The 22,715-nt window shown below is 33.2% G+C and overlaps 1 protein-coding gene and 1 long non-coding RNA gene across 3 annotated transcripts in view; one reads left to right on the top strand and one right to left on the bottom strand.

Annotated features, from left to right (window-relative positions):
• The window catches only part of LOC116847872, an 84,690-nt gene extending 75,009 nt beyond the window's left edge, over window positions 1-9,681 (top strand). The window contains exons 3-4 of the long non-coding RNA XR_004378840.1: window positions 7,941-8,005; window positions 8,682-9,681. This is a non-coding gene — a long non-coding RNA (uncharacterized LOC116847872). The remainder of the gene's footprint in view (window positions 1-7,940; window positions 8,006-8,681) is intronic.
• Window positions 1-22,715, bottom strand: part of LOC116847864 (acetylcholinesterase-like) — a 523,728-nt gene that overhangs the window by 423,008 nt on the left and 78,005 nt on the right. The window lies entirely within an intron of this gene.

The following is a 22,715-nucleotide window of genomic DNA, read 5'->3' as shown; positions in this document are numbered from 1 at the left end:
TCGCCACCCTCCTTGATCCCTTTATCGGAATAATGTTTAATTACGCTCGATACAGAATTACAATAATAATCGTTAGCATTTTGACAACTAGATTATTAGCCTCACGGAAATGAGTGATGCAGATATCGAAAAGCGCATTTATCCGGAGCGGCTCGAGTTCATAACACGCGACGCACGCGATAGCACACAGGTCATTTAATATCCGTTGATTATTTCGTTACCCGGGATGATATCGACGTGCGCCAGCGGCGTATTTCGTTTGTAGCCACCGCGGATGTATTAATATCGCCGGTTGCGGTGCGTGAGCCGCCCCCGAACCCACCGGCGGCAAATTTTATTTTTATCCGCTTGCGAATTACGAGCGCTACCTCCGCGCGCGCGAAAGCTGCTCGACCTTCCCGCGCGGCGGCCGCGCGATCGCGCTGAAATGCGTTTATTAATAGGGTGGATGGGGAGAACTGTTTTGTTGTGGAAGTTACTGTGGAATTTTACAAGCGCACATTTTATTTGTCCTTCCGTTTCATATATGCTATTTATATTTTAGAGGCTGCAGGGGGAGAAAAGGATTCAGGTTATGCCAATGCGAAGTTGTGTGTGACGTTAATGAACGAATCGTGCTGCTTGAAGAATGGACAATTTTTGTTTGTTTATAGTTATTATGACCAAAATTTGGTTCTAAAAACCAGAAATTCTGTTTCCTTCAGACATAATGCATCAGTTTGTGTTTATTACAACCAAACTTCATATTGGTACAACCAAACTTTTTTCTACATATGAAGTCTACACTGAAAGAAAATTTATCTGTGAGATAAAAGTATATTCCACAGATTTTATTTTCACAGAAATAAACTTTCGCACAAATAAATTTTCAGGTATTTTTTTGTTAAAATATTCACTAGGATTCTTAGCAAAATGGACTCTGCTGACAATCTATTCCTGCACTACTAGAAAATGTAGAAAAATTGAAAATAATTTTATATAAAAAAGTGGAACTGTAATGTAGCATCTCGATTTTGCAAGTGTGTGTTACGAGATAAATAAGAAACTCTATAACCGAACATTATAACCATCGAATATTGTGTGTGTAAATTATAAAGGGAAAAATATATACGGAAAACAGTCTAAACTCTGCTGACGATTTTTGACTTTGGTTAATTATGAACACTTCTCGGATTCCTTTGATTTTAAGATATGTTACAAAGAGTAGAATTTCAAATCTGTATTTTAACATCAAAATGCCTGATGCAGTTATTTTGCCTTCTTTAAGCTTTTGTAGTTGTCGCCATGCGTGCGAAAGTCGCTCACGTTCCCGATTTCTGTTTCTCGTAGTTTAGGATAAAAATCTCTTTTTATTACTTTTAAAGTAGAATACGATGAAAGAATAACGGAAGAGATTGGTGATATTGTGATGAATTATTTTATAATTTGCCTTAGATGCCTAAAAGAGTTCTTTTGACTTTTTACTCAAAATACAAACTATATAATGTAATTATAACACTTACTATTAGAAAATGGTAGAAAATGGTAACATAATCTGTACTATTAAAAAATATAATAAAATTGAAAAGGATTTCATATAAAGAGCTATAATTTAGTACCTCAATTTTGCAAATATTAACAAAAAGCTCAATAATATTCAAATATCATATATGTAAATATTAAATGTGAATAAAGAAAACATGTGAGCATCAATTTTTCAAGCAATTAATTGCGATTAAATATGCAAAAATAATAGAGAATACTATTTTTCTTATTTTATGCCGCTAACAAGCCTGTAAATCGTTTGTTTCTTACAAATTACATAAACTGAGAAAATGTACATGGAGAAAAAAGTTCATAATAAAAATATTATAGAATCTTGTAAAGCCTTTGTAAAAATCTATGCAAATTTACTAGACATCTAATCAGTTACTGTCTAGCATCTCATAGTTGTATCGGAACTGCACAAAAATTGGAAAGGAACTGAACATAGTTTTATTAAGTTTTATGTCGCACACACATGTGCATGATAAAAATTACATTGTTTAGAGACGATCTTGAAACTATATAAAGAATAAGTGAACGCGTAGCAAAACATAGAATAAGAGGAAGAGGAAGTTGGAGGAAATCTGGAATTTAACAAAATAACATGTTATGGTAGAAGTGATAAGTAAGGTTAGAGTTGAGCAAACGACAAATGGACTATATATTAATAATATAGAATTGCTTTGCGACAAAAACATATTAGACTGTCCTAGAAACGCACCTTAGATTTCCTGTACAAATGTGGACATAAAGGTTGTCCGATTTTTTGTTAGCAACATAACCTAAAAATTATCCAATGAGAGACCTAAGAAATACGTTTCTTATATTGGACTGTTCGGTTATATTCTGAAACTTATTACAAAAAATCAGACATTCTTTATGTCTACGACTGAACTGACTTTTATTAAAAATTAAAATTGTACAATAAGCAAGCATGCACACAATATCCATTATTACTAGCACAAAACTGTCCATTTTATGAGCAATAAACTTGCTTATTAATCGACTGAATAGTTTCTTTGTCAATTTATTGCTCAGTCAATAAATGAATTCAGATATTGCACATTTTTTGTGCTCAGTAACTGCAGACAAAGTGTTACATTTTGATTGGGATCAAGACAAATTGCGTGAAGTTTCTACTAGGGAGGAGGTACTGTCAACAATCTGCTTTAACTCATTATTTTTTCAATTCATATATGCTATTTATATTTTAGAAATTGAAATTTACTATTAAAAAATTTACAAAATTAATTATGACTATCAAGGTATACAATCGATATTAATCAATCTTCAAATAAGAAATCAAGTCAATCAAAAAACAAATTAATCAATATCAATAAGGAAAAGAAAAATTAAGAGCTAATGCTGATCTAATAATGATCAATAAATTACAAAGAACTTATCATTTACATTTAATTTCAATATTGAGCACTTAATATTGATAAATAAATTTTTCAATTTATTACTACTCATTACACACACACACACACACATATACGCCAATGTTCGCTTTTACAGTTTCCTTTATTCTTTCTCTATTGATATAAATTGTGAAATAAATAAAACGGATAAAACAGATTATAAAAAATGTACCATCTCCCTTAGCGAAATAAGTCTTATTGACAGTCTATTCCTGCGCCACAAGAAAGACATGGCAAAATTGAGAAGAATTGATATGAATAGGAGCCATAATATGCTCTCTCCGTGTAAATTATAAACGCTCACGTGCGTCCCTCACGTGCGGCGTGCGCGAACACGAACGCGCGTTTCGCGGCGGGATTTTCACGCTATCTTAGAATGGCGCAATAGACAGGTTATTCACACCGTGCGGTCGATTAAGCGTAGATGAACGTTAATGCACCGCCGCGAGTATGTAAATTACATCATTCGATGAGCACGGGTTTACGCATCGGCGAATTGCTTAATAAACCGTGTTAACGGTTAGCCGATAATCCAGGATGTGGCGATGTTCGTTCGTAGCGCGGTTCTTAAAACAGAGATCCCACGACCTGAAACGCAATTTCTATTATATATTGTGGCGCGGCCGAATAATATGCGCTTTTGTTCGCATCTATCTCCACGTCATCGCCGCCGCGGTGCATCGGTCTTCATTACGACAGTCGAAAAATACCAAGTTGCTTGCAGATGCCAAATTAATTAAACCTGCATAAAGAGAGAGAGAAAGAGAGAGAGAGAGAGAGAGAGAGAGAGAGAGAGAGAGAGAGAGACAAAAAGAGAGGAAGAGAGAGAGAGAAACAAAAAGAAAGGGGGAAGAGAGGGGAAAAGAGAGAGAGAGAGAAACAGAAAGAGAGAGAGAGAAAAAGATAAAGAAAGAGAGAAAGAGAAACATACCACGATTCCCCAGGACGATACATCTTCCTGCGTGCAGCGAAAAATCCGTTGGGAAATTTCAAGTGACTCTTTCCACGCGCGCAAACATCGAACGGAACACTATCTCTCTCCAATTTGCCCTTAATTTTTAACGCCAAGTATCTCGGTGACTAAGCCGAGCGGAGAATCTCAAGCGGAGAGGAACGAAGACCACTCTCGCGCATGTTTTTATTCTATTAATATAAACCTGTTTGATTTGCAATCGCTTCTGGAACGTTATTTAAAATTTCTACAAGCGAGAGCGCACGTCTTTGCTCGCGAAATTTCTGAAATTACATATTCAGAATTACGAGTTTTATCGTTGTCGATGGCTTGTCGAAACCGCGCGGCGACACCTCAACGCAATTCTTCGCCGACTTCGCGGAGAGAAGAGCCGGCTTTTTTTCTCGGCGTCGTGCCGGAGGTCGAGCGACGGCGTTAATACACGTTGAATGTATCTTCATCAGGGACAGCGGGGATCGTAATTTAAAAGCGCGACGCGCCAGGTAGTCGCTTTTGTATCTTTGCACCTTCGCAGTCTCTAAAATATGCACGCCCTCGGTGAATCGCGGTCGCGAACCGTGAGAAAGAACCTTTCTTCAGTTATTTAAAATTCCGCGTGACCACCGTATGCAAATCACTTGGGGCCGGTGTGTCTGAGCCGATATTACCGTCCGGAGGAAGCGGAAGGGCGAAAAAACGGTCAACGCGACGTGAAATTCAGCGTCATTTTTCTGTCCCTCTTGCATGGAAAGACAGAGAGAAAGAAGAGGGACTGTTCAAGCCATGAGATTGCGATACGATTGCACATGAATTATTTGCTAGTCGTTAACAAACGACTTCGTGAGACAAGGAGATCGGAGCAAGATGCTACAGATCAGAATTGCGAAGTTACGATTTCTCAGACAATCAATTGTCGTGATAAGAACAACTTTTCTCTATATATTTATGTCCGTAACGATCCTGTATATTTTGGGTAACCGTATATTTTGTTCTGTATCCAGCAAACATAGAATATAACTATTATAGAATATAGAAGTAACACGTAATATAATGGCTATTATACATTGTTAACGTTAAAGTTAACATAATTTCTTTTTATAACTGCAATAATACGCTGTTTTATAACTGTTATAAATCTTTGTTGTTTACTAATTATAACGATATAACAGCAACATAACTTAAATATAACGCGTTATACAGCAAATGTATTGTTTACATTACATTTATGTTATGTAACACTTGTACATCCAGATATTAGATCGTTTGTTAAATGGCTCTCGTTTTCTCGTGCGTTTCTCGTTGAAATATAATGCATTAATTGTATGCACAAGAACGATGATCACAAGACGTCAACATTTGCACCGTGCAGTCTACTCTTATAATGAAGTGACACATACACATCACACACTTTGTGATTAATAGTAATTACTGGCATAGTAATAACCCTTACCATTACAATATTTATGGGAATAAATAAATGATGATAGAGCTTAGGTAGCACAATATATCCTGGGTGTGTTCCTGGGGCATTCTCTGTTCAGAATTTTTCTAGGATGATTATAGAATGATTCTGGAATATCTTATATTATTCGGAAGTTAATCAATTTAGAATGATAAGATATATTACTATCTTTATTAAAGAGTATTTTGATATGAAATATTTAAAATAATGTTGGAAATATACTTTTATAAATTAACTAGTATTTTAGAAACAGTTTGCCGCTGCATACAAATAAATACCTGCAGTTGCTGGAAAATGGATAACTTATATTCTACTTGTATAACATTTCAGCAATCAATATATATATATAGATTGCTGAAATGTATGTGCCAGTAATTACTATTAATCACAAAGTGCGTCACTTCATTATAAGAATAGACTGCACGGTGCAAATGTTGACATCTTGTGATCATCGTTCTTGTGCATACAATTAATGAATCATATTTCACGTACGAGAAACGCACGAGAAAACGAGAGCCATCTAACAAACGATCCAATATCTGGATGTACAAGTGTTATATAACATAAATGTAATGTAAACAATACATTTGCTGTATAACGCGTTATATTTAAGTTATGTTGCTGTTATATCTTTATAATTAGTAAACAACAAAGATTTATAACAGTTATAAAACAGCGTATTATTGCAGTTATAAAAAGAAATTATGTTAACTTTAACGTTAACATAATAGTAATTACTGGCACAGTAATAACCCTTACCATTACAATATTTATGGGAATAAATAAATGGTGATAGAGCTTAGGTAGCACAATATATCCTGGGTGTGTTCCTGGGGCATTCTCCGTTCAGAATTATTCTAGGATGATTCTAGAATGATTCTGGAATATCTTATATTATTATTCTCTCCTTAAATTATGTTAACTTTAACGTTAACAATGTATAACAGCCATTATATTACGTGTTACTTCTATATTCTATAATAGTTATATTCTATGTTTGCTGGATACAAAACAAAATATACGGTTACCCAAAATATACAGGATCGTTACGGACATAAATATATAGAGAAAGGTTGTTCTTATCACGACAATAATATATATAACAATTATATATATATATATATATATATATATATATATATATAACAATTATATAACATTTTAATAACATTATATAATTATTATATAGTTATAATATCGTTTGAGTGGAAAATTACAATTAAATTATAACATGCGTCATATACAATGTTATGTTGCATTCCATTAGATTACAAAAATATAACAGTTATATAATTGTGTTGCTAAGTAATAATTGAAATATGAACATGCTGCAACGTGGCTATATGACCCTGATATGGCAGATCAAATTGGTTAACAACTCAGGATAAGAAGGCCACATATAAAATATGTATCCTGATTAATAGTATCGGGGTCTCCGTGAGAGATTTCCACAGTCTCTCCTACGTGGGTCTTTAATTATTAGCAAACTTTACCTCGTCCGCCCATATGCTCCATTTGAATCATTTTAGGAATAAAAATAGCTTTTAATATCTAAAATAGTAGATCATACGCTTGCAGGAAACTTCATTATAACTAATAATCGTCACTTAAGTTTATTCATTGCTAATGGAGAATATTAATACGAAATTTAGAGATGCTCGAGAATGTAATTGACTGCTCTTTTACATTAGTCTTTTCTATCTTTAACTGTAATATTATTCCGATTTTAATAAAACCCCCAGAAAAAAATAGTTATGTTAAAATTTTGAGAAAGTGAACCACCTTAAGCTTCAAAAGCCCTAGGAAGCATGAAATAATTTTGAATCACAATATTCTTATATTTCCCGATAGACTGATGTACATATATAAATTTTACAACAACTTTAAGCAGTATTAAATGACAAAATTCAGCAACATTGATTTTCTTATAACTGATCAAATTACGATCATATTTATTATAGAATGACGAAATAATAACACGAAATATACGATAAATAAAAACACGAAAGAAATACGAAAAAAATTTTTTTAATTTGCTCAAAATAATATGTCATGTTAAATATAACATGAAAATCAGAGTGTAACAATTACTAAATTTACTGCTGTATCGATAAACGCAAAACTTATATTATTATATGAAGTAAATTGTTTTTAATAACAAATTCAATATATAGTACATATTTACTTCAAAAGTGTAACTAAAAGAATTTTAACGTTTCTATCAATTCTGTTTAACGTTGTGATAATTTTAATATTGTAGTGATATTGGAAGTCGACTAAAAAATCTGATTAATTGAGGCAATAATATCTTTTTTTATTTATCACCCTACAGTTATATACTGTCAGTAATCTATTTAATTTGTTCGCTTCGCGTACCGACTTCTAATTCTGTTATAGAATATTAAAATAGAATTGCATATATATAAGAATATTGTTCCAAAATTATTTCATATTTTTTAAGACTTGACGTTTCTGAAGGTGGTTTATTCTTGTTAAAGAGCTTTTTATTTCGTATTTTTTAATTATTTAAAAGTCTGTTTTTGAAGTCGGTTAAAATAAAAATTTCATCTTGTATTTTTAGATATTCTCGGATTTTCAAGAAGATAATGAAATTATTCAATTTCCTAATCACTTGAATAAACTCAGGTAATGGCACTAATCTAAGAACTATACAAATAACATGCTGAACAAGTTATATCAAAGGTTTTACCTCAATATCTCTAACGGTTATTGAGTTATGAGGGAACGTACAAATAGACGACAAGGCAACCTAACCTCCTTTTTTTGAAGTCAACTAAAAAGGGAAATATTTTGTGATCTCGTTTCTATTGTTCTTTTCACGATAAACACAAAGCACGTGGCGAATATACCCCTTGGACCAACTAGACCCAATCTCCCCTACTCCGCGCACTTTGTCAGTCAGCCGAAAAGTTCTCAAACTCTAGTAATTTCATTTTTGAGCTCGCGGATAATGTAGCGCGGAGATGCGCGAGAATAACGCGGGATTAATAACAGTTATGGCCCAGTTTAGCAATTCACAGGCCACGTCAGTTTGCTTATCCTTAGAAAAAGAACTCGCTCGCGCATTTGCCTCACGTAATGTATTTTTCAAAAAGGACCCGCGTCCGGTATAATATATTCGCGGTGTTGTATGAATATCATTCGCGCGCGCTCGCAAGGAACGTGAACATGATAAATCATTTTATCACATGTGTCCAAACCGGATATTTATATTACATCGTGCACGCACTGCGATTTCATAATATGAAAATTACCGATAAAACATAATAATACAAAATTGTTCACTTTGACAAAATTTCAGCGTTAATTACCGCATCGCGCGAGAAGCGGACTTGTTGGCGGTTTATTCGCAATCTTGCGCGCGTCGACGAAAGACTGATGGAACATTTTAATTATTTCAATGAGAGCCTCCAGCCTGGTTTAAATTGCACGACTGTTGCGATTAATAAATCATTTCTTGATTTGTTGTGTCGCTCGAAACCTGACCGTCAACGTATAAATCACCACGGATTTGCATAATGCCGCTAATCCCACCGAATCTTATTTATCGCGCATAATGTTGATGGAAAAAAAGCAGAGGATCGAAAGCAAAAAATAATGAATGCGAAATTAAAGAGCTATTAAACAGCAGCTAAACCAAACATATAATGTTATCCATCAACACAAGCCGACTTGATGGCGGCGCTTGCGCTTGATCAAGAGATTTGGAGTCATCGATCAAGAGCTCCTTACGAATACGTCCTCCAGTTTACTAAACTCGCGAGGAACTTCGAAGCGAGACCCAAGTTCCGCAAGTATCGATACGCGCAGAAGCGTCCCAATCAGCCCAATATTCAAAATTAAACGTCCTATCTTCTTTTTACTCTAAATATTCTGCGAAAAGTTTCACGAGAACGTTCGCGAGGAGAATGAAACGAACTTGCGCATTTTTCTTCGAATCCCTCCGAATATATAATACTTCCCCAAAGATAGACAGATGTGCGTAAATTTGGCAACTCTATGAATCGATTTACCAAGATTGCATCTCTCATGAGTAATTTATATACAGTAAAAAATATTTTGTATTTGTGTTACAACTGGTCCTCATTAATATTTTTCTATTAAACTTTTAATATAGCTATATGTTAATTTAACATGTTAGATTTGTGTTATCCGATTTTGTGCTATTGTATTGACATATATTAATATGTAAGCATTATAATTAAACATTTTATATTTTAATACAGATTAATATGTTATAAATTAGATATTATAGATAATTTATTAATAAATTAATAGATATTATAGATAGTTTATTTATAATTTTATTAAAAAATTATGTTTTCGCCATCTTACGATATATATATAATATGTGTTGTGTGTGTGTGTATATTTTACGATATGTGTGTGTGTGTATCTTACGCGCGCGCGCTCGTGTGTGTGTGTGTGTGTGTGTGTGTGTGTGTGTGTGTGTGTGTGTGTGTGTGTGTGTGTGTGTATCGTAATTTTACTCAAAACAATGTATCATGTGACACAAAAATTTGAATGTAATATTATGTTTCTCATAAATTTGTTGCTATATAAATAATTATATTATTCTATGATGTAAATTTAATCCAACATAATATATTTCACATAAATATAATTAAAAAAATTATTAAGTTTCTACATCACCGATTGTCTCATGTGATAATTATGAAAATCTATTTGAGTATTGATACGCAGAAGCGCCGCAATCAGTTTAATATTCACAAAATCAGACGATATATTTTTTGTATTTCTTATTTTTTCTCATTTCTTTTTATTTCAAATACCGCGAAAAATTGTACGAGGATGTTTGCAGAGAGAATAAGATAAAATCGTTCATTTGACCATTTTATTTTATTTGAGGTCATCGATCAAAAACGCCTTCCAAATACGCCCTCCAAATCGCAGAACTAGCAAGCAACTCTGAAACGAGACGCAAGTTCCGCAAGTATCGATACGAAGAAGCGTCCCAATCAAGTTAATATTCAAAATCAAATGTCCTATTTTCCATACTTTCTTTTTACTCTAAATACTGCGAGAAAATGCACGAGACCGCGGGAAGGACTAAATAAAATCGTCTATTTGACTATTTTATTTGAAGTCATTGCAAATGCATATCCAGATAGATAGACGTGCGTAAAAATTTGGTAGCAACGTTATTGATTTGTTAAGGTTGCTGTCTGTGAGCGGCGCATATAGCATACATATTTATCACATAAAATAATGAAAAATAATATAGAAATATGCGAAAGAAATTGTCAGAATTTATTCAAAACAATGTGTCATGTAAAATGTAATGTAAAAATCTGAATGAAACTTTTTATAAATTTGTCACTGCATAAATATCACAAGAAAGTGATATTTTTTACATTGTTAAATCCGTAGTGTCAAATTATACTTAATTTGAGTTATTTTTAACCATTCCTATAAGTCGCCTGCTCCTACTAAATATGTCGTTAATTTAACTAATGTAATGGAGTTAAATAATTTAACTTAAGAAATGTATTAAATTTGATTAAAATTTAATTTATTTTTTTATTATGTGCACGTTAATATAACCTTTGTTTTAGTAAAAAATGACTTAATATTGTTTTAAATGGATTGATTAGATGTGGTTGTTTTTTTAAATACATGTTTTGTGTCAAAATAGTAAATGTTAACATACATAATAGTTAAAAATAACTAAATATTATTTAACTCAAGAAATTGGTTTAAATTTGACCCTCCAATATTTAACAGTGTATGATGCATTTTTCTATGATATAAATTTAATGTTTAATTTAACACAGTATATTTGTTTTATATAAATGTAACTAAGGACGTTTTTATCAGATTGTCTCGCATCATGATAACCATAAAAGTCTATTTAATCTGTCGCCATCGGGTCTGTGAAACCCAGACCCAGACGATTTTAAAATAGATTTTAAAATTCGATTCCATCTGTGAGTTAGCGCGCTGAGTAGCTGACATTTAAACTCCTCACGTTCCCTCTAAATAATTTTTAAAATTTTATATAAAAAATTCACCTTTTAAATAATTTGCCATCTTAATTTAATTTTAAGCAAATATACGAGTAAATCGTAAAGTCGTAGCTTACGAAATCAATCGTAATGTTGGTAAAACTTACAAACCGTAACTTTATTGACAACTTCTAGTTAGTCGTAAGATTTACAAGAAATCGCAGATATTTACGAGTTATCGTGTGATATACGGTTCACATGGAATTGCAAATCTACTCATAAGTTCTTACGAGTTTTACGAAAACAAGTTACGAGTTTTACGATTTTGTCTAGAATAGCAGTATAAATATGTAAGTTATTTACATTTAAATGGCTTGCACACTTTTTCGCACGTGAAGTTGACGTCGCTTAAAATGGTCACGAATATACCGCTGATAGGATTGTGCATTAAGGGAATGCCAAATTGAAAATTTTACCGACAGAAGACTGATATTTTTCTGGAAAGTTTACGTCATATTAGTTACACAGGATTACAAATGCTTTTACACAATAAAATTACGTGCAAAAATAAATAGGAGCATTGCTCGATATGTGACGAAAACAAACAAAAAATTGTTAATGTAAAATCTCAAGCTGTCAGCGTAATATTTACCTAATCCAAAAGTTCCGCAGCTTGTACGTACCGAAAGTGTGGATGCTCCAAACAGAAAAATTTTGAAGAACATTGTTCTACCTTCACTTCTGCTTTTGGAAGTTTAAGAATATCGAAAAAGTTTGCAGAAAGATTTCTACACATATATGATTAGGTTTTCCGTTGAATATGGTAAAACAAAGCAACACAATTGTGGCTTTGCACAAATCTCCAAATTCTGCGTCATGTGTATGTTACTTATACAAAAAATTTTTTTAGAAAAAAGAACCACTTTTTTAATGAAAAAATGCCAGTAGCCTAAAAGTTAATCGACAACTGTCAAAATGACAATAAAATGTGAAAAGTAAATGTCTGAAAGCAAATTTTACCAAGAAAACGTGACAACATGTTAATAGATTGTCTTAATAAAATTTACTTTCATACAATTCATGTAAATTCTTTATATACAAGAAATACGAAGAGGATAGCATGATTATGTTAGTGACGATCGTCTCTGCATTATCGACATTGTTCGAGTTCATCGACTCCAGTATCCCCTTAACTTTTAGACGGGAAAACCACATTTATGGTTCTTGAGTTTGGGTTAAAATACTACTATTTTTAGTAGTATTTTAAATACTAAATGTATTAAACATATATGTGTGTATGTAGTCTACGCAACGCATGTGTCTCCGGTGCCCGCTTCGCGCTTAATCGCACTTATGTCGCCGAAACACATGCACTAATTGTAATGCTCCATTATGCATAACAACCTACTTTGAAAATTATCATTTGAAAGAAATTTTATCATAATTACGGAAAAGTCAACATAAAAAAATCATAAAAAAATATAAAAATCAAAAGTTATAAAATAAGCAAAAAGGTAAAAAAAACAAAAATTAAACATTAAACATTAAAAACAAAACAAAAAGAATCTATATGTTTATATTTATTTATATTGTTAATATTGCGCTTAAGACTCGAAATTTCATAAATCGATGCTCAGAATTTGAATCAGCGATACCAAAAACCCTCAAATATACTATTTTTGAGAAAATAAAAATTTTTTATATTTGATCGTGCGTTTCCTGCCGGGAAAGCCGCTTTTGTGGCTTTGCACAAATCTCTAAATTCTGCGTCATGTGTATGTTACTTATACAAAAAATTTTTTTAGAAAAAAGAACCACTTTTTTAATGAAAAAATGCCGGTAGCCTAAAAGTTAATCGACAACTGTCAAAATGACAATAAAATGTGAAAAGTAAATGTCTGAAAGTAAATTTTACCAAGAAAACGTGACAACATGTTAATAGATTGTCTTAATAAAATTTACTTTCACACATTGTATTGTCATTTTAACAGCTGTCGTAACCGAGTAATGCCCAACCCTATCAGCGGTATTGTTCGAGACTATTTTAAGCGACGCCAACTTCACGTGCGAAAAAAGTGTGCAAACTGTTTAGCAAACGACGTACGACTCGAATGCATGGATACTATACCATTCACTAGATCGATATTCACTAAAAGTCTCTAAACAGCCGCATCACGACTTACGCGTTTCTCATGACAGTTGATTAATCTAGTGAATGTGTTCACGGCCAATGTGATACTTTGACAGCTCGATGTTTCGTACACTGAGAGAAGGATTTAGTAAATATTATCAAAATTTGGTTACTATTACTAAATGATAGACGTAAATATAGCGGGCCAAAGCTATGGCAATACTTATTAATTAATTTAGTTCTGTAAAATAAATTATTTATTTGACAGAAGTAAAATTTATTTGCTTCCAGAATATATTTGATAAATAAAACTTATTGAATAGTTGAGCAAAATAAGCGATTTTGTAATAGTTACAAAATTTTTGGTAGATTCAACCAACTATCTGTAATAATAAGATATTGAAACAATGCAAATGAATGAATTTTTCGTTGTGCTGCAACAAAACATACTTATACTGGTAACAAAATAGAACTCGTACCTACTGAATCTTTTATTACATGAGATATAACAATTTTATAACAATTATCAAATATCTGTTCATAACTGTAATATATTTCATATTAAATATTTAACATTAAGTAACTATTACTAAATTATTTAATTGATGTTACTGTGAATGCAATTACGTCATATTCCCGATCTATTAAATATTTGGTAATTATTATAATATTTAGTATTAGTTACTAAGGATCCAACGAATTTTTATAACTAAATACAGTTTGTTATAGTTACCAGTCTTTTCTCTCAGTGTATACACGTCTGCAAAAAGGGGTTATCTGCTTCTATGTGACATGTAATCAATAGAGAAAAAGTGAAAAAGTTTTAAGAAAGAAATAAATAAGGAATTATACAATTAATTTTGTAAAGATGCATAATTGCAATTAGTTATAATCACACAGAAAAAAGGTTTGACTGAATTAACTAAACATCTGGTCGAATATAAATCCAAAAATTCCGATTGAAGTAACCCGAATTCTGTTTAAGTTAACAAGATTTTTGGTCCACTTAAACAGAATTCGGGTTACTTCGATCGAAATTTTTGGATTATTTATATTCGATCAGATATTTGGTTAATTCAATCAAACCTTTTTTTCTGTACAGAACTGATTTTGATCCGTAGTTAAGTTTGTGTACATCAGTAAGGGTTATCTGCTTACATGCAACTCCACATAGCGAGGCAGACAATTTAACTACAGATTTAAATTAATTCACATAACTAATTGCAATTATTTACCTTTACATAATTAATTACATAACCTTTTACTTCCTCTTATAATTAAAAACACATAGCCCCTTCTTACAGACATATATATAAAATGTCAAGTTGTCAAAATATCATATTGGCCGTAGACCCGCTTGCTAGATTAATCAACAGTCATGGGAAACGCGTAATTAAAGACGGATGCGGCTATTAGAGATTTTTAGTGAGTATCGGTCTAGAGAATGATATAACATTCATGCATTCGAATATATACTCGTGGTTGTCTGGTTTTTTTTTGTAAGTTTCGGAATCTATTCTTCTGTCTTGTCTAGTGGAAAATTTTATTTTTTAATAAAAGAGCTTTCTCATTGGACAGATAGTTTCCGAAACTTACAAAAAGGAAACAGACAACTTTTCCGATCGCAAGTGTACACCCGATGCTGCCTATGTAATTGGCAGTTGTTTCAATTTCAAATTCGGTTATATGAGATCTACGTCAAAATGACGCCGGGTTAAGTGTCGCTACATAAAAGCGTCTCAATTATAATATCCACAAAATCAGATGTACTTTTCGTTTTTTTATTTATTCTCTCTAAACACCACGAAAGATATGCGAGAACGTTCGCGATAAATATTATGTTAGAAATTAACGTAAAAAATTAAACCGACTAACCGTTTTGAAACAAATTTTATGTAAAATTGACATATTTATGATGTCAAATATGACACAATAAAAATGTTATTTTCACAGTGAAAAAATATTCTGTTTATTTCCTTTTTTATTGCGTTGCTTTTAAATGATTTTATCTAAAATATTAATTATATATGCCTTCTAGTTGATCTTAAATGATTTTATCTAAAATATTAATTATATATGCCTTCTAGTTGATCTTAAATGATTTTATCAAAAATATTAATTATATATGCCTTCTAGTTGATTTAATTGATATATTTGGAAAATTTGCTTGCTGTAGATAGGACTAAATTTAAAAAAATTCTACTTCTTAAGAGACTTACTTTATTTACTATACTGCTTCTACTCTGATTGTAGATACACTTTATATTATACATGTGAAATAAAGTCGCTCATCTGACTATTTTATTCTATTCGAAATTATCGATCAAGAGCTTCTTCCGAATATATCCTCCAATTCGTCAAACTCGTAAGCAACTGCGAAACGAGATTTAAGTTCAGTAAGTACTCGGAAGTATCGAGACGAAGAAGCGTCCTAATGTTCGCAAAACCAGATGGCATATTTCTCATAGATACATATTTCTTTTCCTATTTCTCTTTAAGTAAGTACCTAAGTTTTCTAAGTAAGACGATGTGCGAGAACGTTCGTGGACGAAATGTGAAATGAGAGATGCACTCAGTTGACCATTTGATAAAGCGTGAAACCGCGATATACAATTTTCGGCGCAATCTCCATGCGCATCGCAGCATTTTCCGGCGAAGGATAATCCTGCGTCAAGGGGTTAATGCTATTCACGCGAGATAGCCGGAGGCAAACACTCACGTGGGCGTGTGCATACGCGCGCGCACGGAGCTCATTTGCCGCGGAAAGATCAGCCGTAAATTCGCCGTTGATTTAAACGTCATCGTAAATTGTCGCGCAACGTATTTCCTCGGCGCGCGACACGTCGTGTCGGAGGTATCGCGTGCCGTCCCTATCGAGTGTTGTGTATCGTCGTCACGCCTGAGAATCAGATGCATGCATGTAGAGCAGAAAAATCACGGCTGAAGCCTCGCCTCGTTAAACCCCGCCTGATCTACCAGCCGGTCTCGTTAGACGCTAGTCAGCTTTAAGGACTCCGTAACAGTGTGCCATCGCGGCGATAACCCCGTGCGCTCTCATATTTACGAACTAGTGTCGTATCTAAGATGTATTTTCTACAATAAGAATACGCGAGAGAGAGAAAGAGAGAGAAGAGGGAATAGTGGAGAGAGTGAGAAAGAGAGCTCGATATCGTATACGTCCGAAATTTATACATAGCCACTACATAAATTAGCGTGTGGTGTTATCTAGTCTATTAGAACGATGCGAACGAAGGGTGCAGTATGTACGCAAATAATTGTGCGCAAAAGCATGACCTACTGTCGGACGACTCCATCCACTTTAAAGAGTTACAACGCATGCTCCATTTGTCTCTTTTTAGACGGAGAATCGGCTCATCCCTGATGCGTCTGTTGAACTAAAAACCGACGTCGTCAAGAAATATATTAACACTCGTGGAAAGAGAAGAAAGTTCAAAGAAAATTGTACTTCTACGAGCGAGCGGACTTTCAATTTTATACTAACGCTACGAAATTTCGGGCGACTGATCGATTATAAAGCGCGTCCCGGAATGGTCGCGCGTTTAAACTTCAAGCACTGACTCTCTCCCTCTCCCTTTCTCTTCCTCTCTCTCTCTCTCTCTTTCTACTCACAAGCGCGACACATTTTAAAATCTGCGAACATCAACTGTGCAACACCATTTCGGAGCTCCCATTTGACAGCGACGCGTTCTATTGTACGAGCACGTCGACGATCCTTTGAGAGGTGATTTTACCCTCGAGGTCTCTTTTTCGGAGAGTGAGAGAGAGAGAGAGATGCGGGAACGGAGTTTACTCGCTACTGCTCCCATTAGAGACCTTTTTCTGTAGAAGCCTCATTAAAATCACAATTTTTTGGGCTGTCTTGACGCATATCGCTGACGGGATCTCAACGTACGAGAACTTGTCTAAGAGAAAGAGAGAGATATCCGAATGCATCTGGGGGATGCTCGGCAATGTAACTGACAAACTTTCCTAACGCGTTTGGCAAGCCAATCTGAATCAAAAGGGACGTGCATACTGTGAACAAGTTTCATGCTAGATCGGGACGGCTAGATTAACTAGGCGTTTTGTTTATATATTCATTGTGAAAGAAAAAGGGAGAAAAAGTATTTTATAATAAAATTGGGAAATTAAAATAAAATTGCAAAATTATAGCCAAATTATCAATAACATTTTTCGATGAAATGATGGGGAAAATGTGTGTGTATGCTCCTTTTTGATACTAGAACTATTAAAATAATTAAAATAACGAGTTTGTGATTTCTTATAAAGATTACAAAAAATTCATAACGATGCATTTTATGCTTTTAACCGGCAAAAACACAAAACTAAAAAGAATAAATGGAAATCTTTTTCCTCGCATTACGCATTTTTTCAAAAACCTATCATTATGATTGCTCTGTTATAATTAGGTCGTCAATCAAGGGATAGATCTTGTATTAAAAACAATTTGAAGACAATTGAGAAGGGAAAGGTCTGATTCACCACATACAAGGTGAAATATTATCTAATTGTTCGTGCAATTAGAAAAAGATTGACCATACGAGAGCTAAAAATAATATTTTTTATCGTATTCCTTGAGGTTGGCATGTTATTTTTATAATTTATATTTTTTATATCTTCCAAACTTTTATATATGATATATTTACTAGAAACTATTATGATATTAAAGATTATATAATGTACAGATTATAATGTACAGATTATATAATGTACAGATATTATACACAAGTTTCAGAATTATTGACCATTTTTTATTTTCAAAACACAACAATGAAGCGTTCATAATTCATGGGAAATACTGAGGCTGGAATTAACAGTTTATATTCAATCGGATTAACATTTTTAGTTGTCTCAATGTGGCCGAGACAACTAATAGGAGAAAACTAACACATTGTCATGAGACGGGAATTTTTTTAATTTTGAAATATTATTCTATTTCTTTTATGAAATAGAAGTATCATTATAACATGCCTCTGTTAAAACTAGCCTCAATCTCCCCTATTCGAAATACATATACATATAGATATATTTAAATACTTATATATCTTTTTTTATTATCTGTATATTAGAGAAACTAATGTATAAATAAAGCACTCATCAGAAAAATAACAAACAACTTTTTATATTTGAAACATCTTAATTTCTTATTTGAAAAATGTTTTATATTATTTAAATAAATGTGTTATTATAGTATTCACCAAATAAATATTTCTTATCTTTTAAATATCTTTTCTTCCAGTGCACAAAAAAGCAAAAAAATATTTTAAACAATTTTACTACACTTTTAATAGGGGAGAAATAAACCGGTAGAGCTTACCCAAACAACATAATGTCTAAAATCGGGACATAAGACGTCTTAAAGATAATCTTTAAGACGCCTTAACATTTATACGTAAATCGTCTGAAAGACGTCTTAAAGATGATCTTTAAGACGTCTTATGTTCCGATTTTAGACATTATATTGTCTGGATATCTTGTCGAAGAGTATAGTCGTTTTTTTAATAGTAGAGGCTAGTTATTCTCTCTCTCTCTCTCTCTCTCCCCCTCTCTCTCTCTCTCTCCCTCTCTCTATCTGCCTCTCTCAAATGTATATAAATAACACTAGCAATATGTATATTAATGTATATAAATATGAAACGGAAAAATAACAAATAAAGGCAGAATATATCGATACGTTCCTAGATTACAGAATTTTATAGAACTCTCTTCTTGGAGTGAAATTTCATTCGTAGAGTGAAACATTCGATCATATAGAGTCAACATCCACTCTAATTTTGAATAAAACATTCACTATTAGTCCCAAGTTGCAGTATTCTCCTTATCGCCTCCAAAATACTTCTTACTTTAAGAGAGAAATTTATATTAGGTGGTAAACTTAGTTCCTGCAGTTTTTTTGTTTAAAAAACTCATTTATTTCGACATCAAAAGCAAAAAATACGTTAATCGAAGTATTTTCCCTCGCTAGCTATACATTTTTCCCATCTTTCGGGCAACGCGTAGATTCCGCGACGATAGAACGATTGGTCTTTTGATGCAATCCATTCGTCGATCCATTTTCGCACATCCTCGTAATTTCTGAAGTGTGTATCCACCAAGCCGTGCTGCATCGACCGGAACAAGTAATAGTCCGAAGGAGCTAAGTCTGGTGAATACGCTGGGTGCGGGAGAACTTCCCACTCGAGCTGCATCAGTGTTTCTTTGACGGCTTTGGCAACGTGTGGTCGAGCGTTGTCGTGCAAAAGCATGACTTTACGTCGATTGCTGGCTACTGCTGGCCTTTTTTCCAACAATGCTTCATTCAGACGGTTTAATTGTGATTGATATCGATCCCCCGTGATACTTTCGTTCGGTCTGAGTAGCTCATAATAAACGACGCCGTGCATATCCCACCAAATGCAAAGCATTGCTTTGTGGCCATGAATATTTCTCTTTGGTGTGGATGTCGATGGTTGGCCAGGGTCTACCCATGATTTTCTTCGTTTAGGATTATCGAAGTATATCCATTTTTCATCGCCAGTCACTATGCGCCACAAAAAACTCTTCTTTTTCTGCCTGGCGAGCAGAGAAATAGAGATGTTTAAGCGATTCGCAATGGCATTTGCGGTTAATTCGTGTGGTACCCATTTTCCCTCCTTTTGAATTTTTCCCATTGCATGTAGACGTTTGGAAACAGCCATCGGAGTAACATTTAATGCTGCAGACAATTCTTGGAGCGTTTGAGTAGAGTTTTCGTCCAATAATGCCTGCAAATCGGTGTCTTCAAACTTTTTCGGTTGGCCTGAGCGTTCTTTATCATTGACATCAAAATCACCACTCTTAAATCGCTGAAACCATACTTGGCATGTTCTTTCCGATGGAGCATAATTGCCATAAGCTTCGAAAAGCAATTTATGAGCTGCAGCTGCAGTTTTTTTCAAGTCAAAGTAATGAAGCAGCACATGTCGAAAAAACAACTTATCACGTTCCATATTTAATCAAAAGAAAAAATAGCACTGCTCGCTTAAATGAATCTCTTCGCACTGAATTTTATTGACAAATGTCTAACCTCTAAAATGCAGCCAGTTTCAGATGTCAAAATAAATTACACCTACAACTAACGTCATCTAACTGTGAGCCGCAGGAACTAAGTTTACCACTTAATAGAATAATCTTCACTATAAAATTCTCTCTTCATACGATAATATCCATTCTGAAGAAGATTCTGGAAAAGATAGCGGAGAAATTATTTGTTGCATCGCGTGAAGAGATTCCAAGTTAAAAGGATGATGTGAAATTCTAAATTAAAAAGATAATAGTGAAATGACTGATTTTGGCCTAAAAACTGTAACGTTAGTTATACATATAATCTTATATTTTTTGGATCCTCCTCTCTGTCTCCTTAATATAATAGAAGCATTTTTATTTGTTTAAATCCATGGAAAAGTAGTAAAAATTTGCTTTAAAGGGATCGAAATAACTCATCTTTAATAGTAATACGGTTAGTGATGGCTTTGTTATTATTTAATTACTTGTATTACAGTTTAATTTTTGTAACTTTTGTACCTTCTTTCACTGAAAAACAAAGACTTTAAAATGAGACATTTCAAGAAAGCTAAATCTAACATAGCGAAATTATTATGATATAAAAATTAAAAAAGAGATAATCAACTTTTTATTCAAAGAATCATAAAAAGAGAGAGAGAGAGAGAAAGAGAGAGAGAGGGAGAGAGAGAGAGGGGGGGGGGAAGAAAATCTCACCAGATGTGCATGCATCTGCATACATTAGATAGTTTTAAGGATATTAAAGTAACTAATAGTAGACTTGCACACACTACTCTAGAAGTTCTACCAAAGAACTTATAAGAAATTTAGCAATTATTAAATAATTGAAACAAAATTATTAATTGAATTACTATTACACGAATTATTATTACATTACAAGTAATTTATCTCAACTCCTTTAAAGCGAATTTTGACTACTAGCGGGTTTGACTACTTTCCTACGGATTTAGACGAATAAAAATATCGCATTCAACGATCTGAAAAACGTGTATAACGTACACTTACGTGTATAAAATTACGTGTATAAAATAACGTGTAACTTACGTTACACTTTTTAGACTAAAATTGGCCCATTTTACCTATCGCCCTTTACATAGTATTAATATCTGTTATATATGATAGCGGTCCCGTGTGAGCGGCGAGTGTATTTTCCTATAAAACACAATTATCCATTATCACGATAATGTATAACACATTTCTGATCCCCTATATAAGGTTTAAGTAGCGTCCTAAAAAGAAATTGCAAGATTTGACCCGCAAAGTACCTTTTGGACGCGACCAATGTGCGGCGTGTCTCAGTAAGTAGAACAAGGAACGTGCAGTCAGCCCGCGAAAGAACGAGTGGGCGGAAACGAGAGTAAGCGAAAGAAAGGGATCAACGTAAGATACGACGAAATACGAGCCGTCTCTTCTGCTGTATGTCGCCGTGGAAGTTTCTCCCCTCAGATACCATGCTAATTCAAGACAATGTCTGTATATAGAGTATCGGATGCCTTTTCGAAAAATGCGTTACTCTGCGCGAGTATCTCATAAAAGAGACCGGGATAAGATGCCACATTCTTCAGAACTTCGAAGTTACAACTCATTGTTGTGATTAACTGTACAGGCATGGTAGAGACATCTTTTCTCTATATCTTTGAGTCAATAATGATTCTGCAAAACGTATATTTTATCCTGTAATAAACGATACATGAATACACTGCAATATCTTGCCCTGATGCCTAGTTTACCAACAATCAAGGAAGACTACAAAGAGCCTGCAACTAAAAATATGTATATTGCATGTAAAATATGTATTATAGGTGTGAAAGAAGAAAAAAATAAATAAATATTCAGTACTCTTCTTATTTCATGTTTTTTTTCGTCGCGGTGTTTTTGTTTATCACAACATTCGCAAAATCAAAGTATGCTAAACGAAAAGAAATTGTAATTTATCTTGTTTTATTATTTTTTTATTTAAATACATATATTATATTATAATTGTACGCTATTCTTTTCAACTTCACATTGTTTAGAAAGATCTTTGAAGAAAAATCAAAAACACTTTTTCTCGAAGAAAATTTAAATATAATTAAAAGTATATGCAAAAAATAAAAATATGTTGAAAATGATAATTATGATAAGAATATACTGGGAGAAAAAAAATCTAAGAAATAAAAAATATTTATTCGATGAG

This window comes from Odontomachus brunneus, unplaced genomic scaffold, assembly GCF_010583005.1.
Source record: "Odontomachus brunneus isolate Ranch 3 - 2012 unplaced genomic scaffold, Obru_v1 Obru_scaffold_084, whole genome shotgun sequence".
NCBI lineage: Eukaryota > Metazoa > Arthropoda > Insecta > Hymenoptera > Formicidae > Odontomachus > Odontomachus brunneus.
Note: the sequence above shows the minus strand (reverse complement) of the source record. Positions and strands in the feature narration are given on the sequence as shown.